General features: G+C 38.0%; 1 long non-coding RNA gene across 1 annotated transcript; it reads left to right on the forward strand.

The window, feature by feature from the left end:
- The first annotated feature begins 99 nt into the window (after positions 1-99).
- Positions 100-6212, forward strand: LOC106515522 (uncharacterized). Its single transcript, XR_001310019.1, has 3 exons — positions 100-386; positions 4353-4470; positions 6005-6212. It is a non-coding gene; the product is annotated as an uncharacterized LOC106515522 (long non-coding RNA).
- Positions 6213-6528: the final 316 nt, after the last annotated feature.

Genomic DNA, 6528 nt, shown 5'->3' on the forward strand with positions numbered 1-6528 from the left:
TTATTATTCCTGGTGGGAGGGCAGGACCAATGAGCTCATCATCTTTGCGTTCTCGATTGCTGATTGGTGGAAACCATCATCCAATCACAAAGTAGCTTGGTGGTCAGTTTTGGTCCTTTTTTTTTTTTTTTCCTGCTCGACAAAACCTCCAGAACTAACTACCGAAATTTACTTAGGTGACCCGATACCATTTTCGTTATCCGAGCCGGTTGCTTGTAGCGACTTCTCGGGTTGAGTTAAGCGTATTTTGTAAGTAAGACGGGGAGAGGGTTTGCCATATTGGCGTCCCAGAGGGAGCTAACCAGTGTTAGCTTTGGTCTAGTCATGACAACCAGAGGAACTGCCATCACCACAATCCTCCCCTGTGGCTTTGCTAGGATTAGCAGGTAAGTTGAAACTCGAACTCATTGTGGTCGCTCTCGTCTCGTCTCGGTGTGACGATGGTTTTAACCGCGGCCAAGTTAGTTTCGAGTTCAAACAAAACTGCTGATTGTCCGCAAACTGCTGCTAGCTGCTGGCTGGTAAATGGCGCAGGGTCAGGGTAACTGGGCTGAGCTAGCTGCCGTGTCGCTGGTTGTTGTGCTAACACAGCTGTATTCAACCTTCTGGGGGCGAAACGACTGGTAAATTGTTTAAAAAGCCTTGTGGTCGTGCAGATTTGACACCCACGTATGTTTAAACGATTGCTGATTGTCCTTAGCTGTCGCCTGAGTATGGCAGGTCGTTGTAACATATAATGCAACAACTCGACCATGTCTGAATGCTTTTAGAATGTCAAATTTTAATGCTAAAAATACATTTTAAATGTATGTAATACAGCAAATACAACTTGTATATGAGTGTCTCTGCAACTAAGATTAGGGAGAACTAATATTTCAAAAAATCTTAAAAATGGGTGGTGGTGGTTGGGGGGGGGGGGTCCTTTTTTAGTCCATTGTTTATTTTCATTTGATGATGGGTAAGTTGGAGGAAAATGAGTTGGTATTTCTATTGTTAACCTAGGAGAAGTGGTGTTTGTAAATCGTCAGGAACAGTCCACCATTGTTTAGAATGGTGTAGGAACATGCCCCTATGTTGCCTGGGGAAAAGGTTATACACAGCGAGTACATGCACCTCTTCATCTGAGCAGCAAATGCTACGTTCCAGTTGTCTTCGCAGGTCGGATTTTCGCATTTCTGAGTCGTAAAAATGAACTGAAACGGCCCCTAATGTCATAATTTAAAGTTGGGAAATTGGTGCGACACTGGAATGCTTTCAACTCGGAGCTGGCATCGGTCTGACTTCAGAATTTTGAGTTCMACTACAACTGGAAGGCAACAAAAGATAATGACTGATTGAGTAGTTTGTGATTTAGTAAGTGTAAAATAAAATAAAAGGTCCAAAACTCATAAAAACATCACCTCTAGAATAATTCATAATGACAATAATGTGCCCCCAGAATTATCTAAAAATGCCACGAGTGTATAGCATAATCCACTCGCTGTAAGACACTCATACACTTGCTGTGTTGTGCTGAACTTGCAGTGTTCATAAAGATGCAATAAACACTTGCAGTGTATTAGGGTTGGGCAATATTGGCAAAAAAAATAATCATGGTATTTAGCCGATAACGATTAATTTGACGAATAATCCCCTGGAGTCCCTGGACACCCTTATTTTGTAGTCACATGACCAATTTCGTGGGAAAGATTTGCTCTTTATAAAAAATTGTTCCAAATTGTGTGAAAATTACAGATTTCAGGCTACACATCAATTGTGTTGATAGATAAATAAATTACAGAACTTYATTTTTAATGTTCTTCATATYTGAAGCAGAGAGGAGCACCGAGCAGACTGACCGGAGTAATCCCCAGTCAGTCTGCCTGCCATTAATCGTATTAATTGTCAAGTGCCAAAAAGTAATCGATTAATGTTTTTCTGATGATTAATTACTACCCTACAATGTACAGTATATATCTTCATCCCTGCCAGTTCTTTCGCTATCTTTGGTTATCATTTTTACTGGAATAGTTGTAATGTCGGCTGTATTTTCACACTGTCACAGCCAGCAGCTGCTGACACTGCTCAAAGATCCGTATCTGTGGCCACTTTACATTTAAAGAAAACGCCTACAAAGTTCTGACCAATCACAAAATGCTTGGCACTAGGGATGCACCGATACCAGTTTTTCTCAAACCGAGTATGAGTACAAGTACTTCAGATTGGCTACTCGCCGATACCGAGTACCAATACGAGTAATTACAGAGTTATAACTTACTTAGTTATTATAATTTTAAGGTACTAGAGACGTTTGTAAAACCAAAAATTCGAGCAAATTTGAAGAACAGATGTAGTACTTCAGTCAAAGGAATATGTTTGTGGAATAATCTGGATAGTGATCATAAAAATGCTAGCTCAATTAATTTGTTTAAAAGAATGATAAAAGTCAATTTGCTAAAGAAATATGAAATCGTAAAATTTGTATTTATAAGAGCTGCTGTTTGAGGGGTTGAAGTTTTTGTTTTGTTTTATCAGGTATCAGTACATATCAGAGATGATTTTTTTTCTTCTTTCTGCTACCTTTCATTTTATTTGATTTGTATTATTTTGTTGTATGTGAATTTGTTTTGGTTTTAATGGAATTAATAAAAAGAAGATCTGGCACTAAATTAGAAACATGTCTAATGTCTGTCAAAATGAACCTCAGTTTAAACCAATGGTTTATCTTGGTCCTCAAGGACATTATCCTGCATGATTTAGTTGTTTCCCTGCTCCTCAGCAGGTTTTTAAGATCTGCAGAAGCTTTTCAATCAAATCAGATGTACCAAAGCAGGAAAACATCCTTGCAGGATAGTGGGCCACTGAGAACCACTTGTATTAAACAGTCATACCTCATTTCAGTCTGTGAGGTGGGGTTTACAGATTGATCCAAGTAATAATGATACTGACCTCAAGTAATGCAGTTTAAATCTTGTAGCACCACTCGTCTTCAGCTACAGAACAGCCATCCATCTCCTGGATGACTGAGAGTCCACATAATCATCTGATGATAGCAACATGTCAAACCRTGTCGAAACTAAAGTTCTGGATCAATACTTTTTGGATCACTTCCAACATGTGCTCAGCTACAGAAGTCCATTTGCTCCATGTTTTTCTTTGAATTTTCTATCTCCTTGATGAAAACAAAATCGTAGAAAAATTCTGATAATAGTGGTGTCGGACCGTGTTGAAACTAAAGTAGATCGACACTTGTGTTAGCTTCACTTGCAGCGCGTCACGTCGCTCACGTTTTATTAAATACAAGCTTCACCGGAGAGCATTCGACCACAGGGAGGTTAAAACATCAACAGTGAACTAAACAAGCACGTCAGATAATTATTTTACTGGTTCTGATTGAATACCAACTTCAGACAAAGCTAAGAATAGCATCCACCATAGCAACCCGTTTCCTCCTGTAAACAGTGAACGGCATGTGACGGTGCGTCGCTTTCATTCCATAAAATACACTCTTCATCGAAGCAGTCGACCACAGGGTGGTTAAAACATAAACAATAAGCTAAACAAGCACGTCAGATAATTATTTTACTGGTTCTGATTGAATAACAACTTCACAATCAACAAGCTAAGAAGTAGCATTCACTGTAGCAACCTGTTTAATCCTGTGAACAGCGCATGCACGTCACATCGACGGTAGTCTGGAAGTTGTATTTAAAATGTGAATTTCCTTGACAAAAAAGGTATCGGTTCAGTGTATCGGGGCATTTTGAACGAGTACAAGTACTTGTGAAATGCTGGTATCGGACCCTATACTGGTATCGGTGCATCCCTACTTGGCATGTAGTGCTGTGATGACTAGTTTTTACTGGGGGCAATGCACAAGAAGGGGTCTCAACATGTGGTAAAAGTAGCAAAGTATGTCATTTTTGTCACACACCCGCATAAGAGAGATATGAAAATGGACCGTCTCATTGACAATAAATCAAGATTTGGTGTTTGTGTTCAGGCTCACTGTCAGCTACTACTACAAACCTCAAACTTTATTTTGATATATGTAAAATTTCTAGTTTTCTGGAGTAGTTTTTCTATTTGCATGTCTAAAGTGGAAAATTTGGACAAGTATTAGTGGAATTGTAGATATCTGAGATTTGAGTTTCAGCTAATAAAACATTTATATGTTGCCTCTGTAGGAAGAATGCTCTTGTAGCTATCAGGACTGAACAGCTTAATACACCTAAATAGTAAAGTGGTAATGCCACTTGTCACAATGACATTTCAGATAACAGAAATGGTAATGGTGGAATGGAAAAATAGTTTTTGGGATATCTGAAAGTTGTTTTTATTCTAGTTTTTGTCTTGACACTCTTGTTTTCCAGGCCTCCATTATGGACTTCAGATGCAAGCTTACTGCTCCCAGATGGATGATTATCACATCTGTGTTCTACATCTGGATCATGCACATGTACCCATGGGAATCCTCTCGCATCCCTGCAGGTTATTTCCATTTAAAAAAATCATAATACAAAAGAACAAACACTACTGTTTAAAGCTCTTGAGTCATATTTCATTTTGTTTGGCGTTACCTAAAGGAAACTATTGTTTGTTTGTTTGTTTTTGTTCTAAAGTGGCCACAATAGTTCCCCTAGCCTTCAGGTCTTTCAGAGTTTTCTTTTTAACATTTGTCTTTTGGCACTTTCTAACCTTCTAGCTAGGGCTGGGTTAAAAAAAATTGATTTAATCGATGTGGATCGATTCTCTTTCAAATTTGGGAAGGTTGATTCATAAGTCACAAGATCTAGTTTTTTCCCCATGGGTGTTGTGTGCGATGAAGCTGCACGTTTCCGTGTTGTGTGTCACTCCTGGCTTGCCGTAGGTTTACATCCAGTTGACGGTGAGTGCTAATGTTAGCTTCCGACAACAAGTTGTCTGGGACAAAACAAAAGAAACTAAGCAATCACTAACATTACAGCTGATTCTCAGCTGAACTGAAAGACAACAGAGGCCATGACAACTTTTGCTTGCAAAGATTTGCGCTCCGACGCGGTAGCGGGAAACGAAGCTCCGAGTGGCTGGTTCCGGTCGTCGGACCAAAACTACGGTATGTAAACATCTGACTGAAACTGTTCTCCTCGGCGTGTATAGATGTGTGAAAGATGACAGTCTACAAAATCGTTTAGTTTTGTTACAAGTATTATTTATAAGTTTTAGAAACATCTTAATGAAATTCACAGTGATGGAAGGTTTTAGCTGAAGTACTTTTTTTCAAGCTTTCTTCTTGTTAATAAGTTTTATTGAACAGAAGGTAACAGCGACATTACAAATATACAATTTTCATACTCTCAAAAGAGTGGGCAGAAGTAAACACTTATATTAGCCCACCTTTTCTCCTGCAACCTTATTCCCATCACTTCTTAGTGATCAAGAAAATTATTCTTAGTTTCTTAAAAAAGCTAATGTATCCAACACGTTCTCTTGCAATTCCTTTTTAGCTTAAACCCTTTGAAACTTAAGACAGTTTTGTTTCAAAATTAAACTCCAATTTACTAGTTTGCCTTAATGTTTATAATTTTACCAATGCACCAAGTTAGAATTAGTTTCTACTATTTGCAGAATTATTCTTATGAGAATGCCTTCTATATCAAAGTAAATGTGTTACTGCATGATATCCTTAACTAATTTAAAAATCAATCAAACTGAATCGTGAATCGTCCTGAAACGAATCGAATCGGGCCCCTGTGAATCGAATCAAATCAATTTGGGAAATCTGAATCGAGACCCAGCCCTACTTCTAACTCAAAAGATAAATGGACAGACAACTAGAATAAGACTGAACATTTGGCTTTTAGGCACTTTTGATTGTAGCAGCCTGTTGCAAAGACGTTTAATCAGTTAAATGTCTTTAAATTTGGGGAAAAAACATCTGTTAATTCTTTTTCTTCAAAAGTTTTATTCATAAAGATAAATCTATCTGTGTCTTATTATTGATTTGCTGTTTTTAAGTGTGGCTCAGCCTGCTTTTCATTTGCAGTGGGATGGGCCGTATTCATTTCATGTCATGTCAGCCTACTCTGCAGAGAGAATCCTGAAATTTCTTCAGAGCATCAGTTCCTTTTTTCTGTTCTTTTTCAGCTGTTTCATTTTTTTAAAGATTGTCGTCAAGTTTGCAAACCTGGGAAAAGTAAACTCTGTGAACCTTTGTTTTTTTTTATTGTTATTAAATTTATTTAGAAGGCTCATCCTTCCACTAATGACCTAATTTGACAATAGGGGTACACAAGGAAATGACTTAACTCATCTTCATTTTGTTGTGTTTTTTTGTAAAGGATTGAATCTATGACTTTTTCTTGCAGCATTTCAGAAATGTTCACGTTGGATTTGTGGTCACTTCTGTGATTGATAAATAATAGTAATTTGTTTTTCAAATATGGTAACTACCCTGACAGCTGGTGCTTTATAGTGAAAAATGCAGCTTAAGCTAGAAATGTCAGCAGAAAAAAGTGGAACATGCATTAACCAACAAGTCACCAAGTTAACTTCAAATTGTCACGTCAC

This window comes from Austrofundulus limnaeus, unplaced genomic scaffold (assembly GCF_001266775.1).
Source record: "Austrofundulus limnaeus strain Quisiro unplaced genomic scaffold, Austrofundulus_limnaeus-1.0 Scaffold30, whole genome shotgun sequence".
In the NCBI taxonomy this organism is placed as follows: Eukaryota; Metazoa; Chordata; class Actinopteri; order Cyprinodontiformes; family Rivulidae; genus Austrofundulus; species Austrofundulus limnaeus.